The sequence below is a fragment of the Penaeus monodon genome, chromosome 32 (assembly GCF_015228065.2).
Source record: "Penaeus monodon isolate SGIC_2016 chromosome 32, NSTDA_Pmon_1, whole genome shotgun sequence".
Lineage (NCBI taxonomy): Eukaryota > Metazoa > Arthropoda > Malacostraca > Decapoda > Penaeidae > Penaeus > Penaeus monodon.
Genome location: NC_051417.1, coordinates 7,450,317 through 7,450,580, shown reverse-complemented (window position 1 = coordinate 7,450,580; position 264 = coordinate 7,450,317).

Here is a 264-nt window from a genome sequence, read left to right as displayed (position 1 = left end):
TTACTGTAAGTCTTTCACACTTTTACCTCTAATACCTACTTCTGCTACAGTAGATAAATTTGACTCCAAAATCTATAAATAATGTTTTTTAATTTGTCTTATATTGTGTCACTTGATGTTGCATTAGAAATATTTTTTTCTATCAAATAGGTACTTTTTTGTTTTACCATAAAGTTTTTTTTTCTTTTTTAACAGACAATAATAAAAGTGTTCAAGTGTATGTTTATTGTAATTCAATCAAATGACAGTAATGAGGAAACCTCT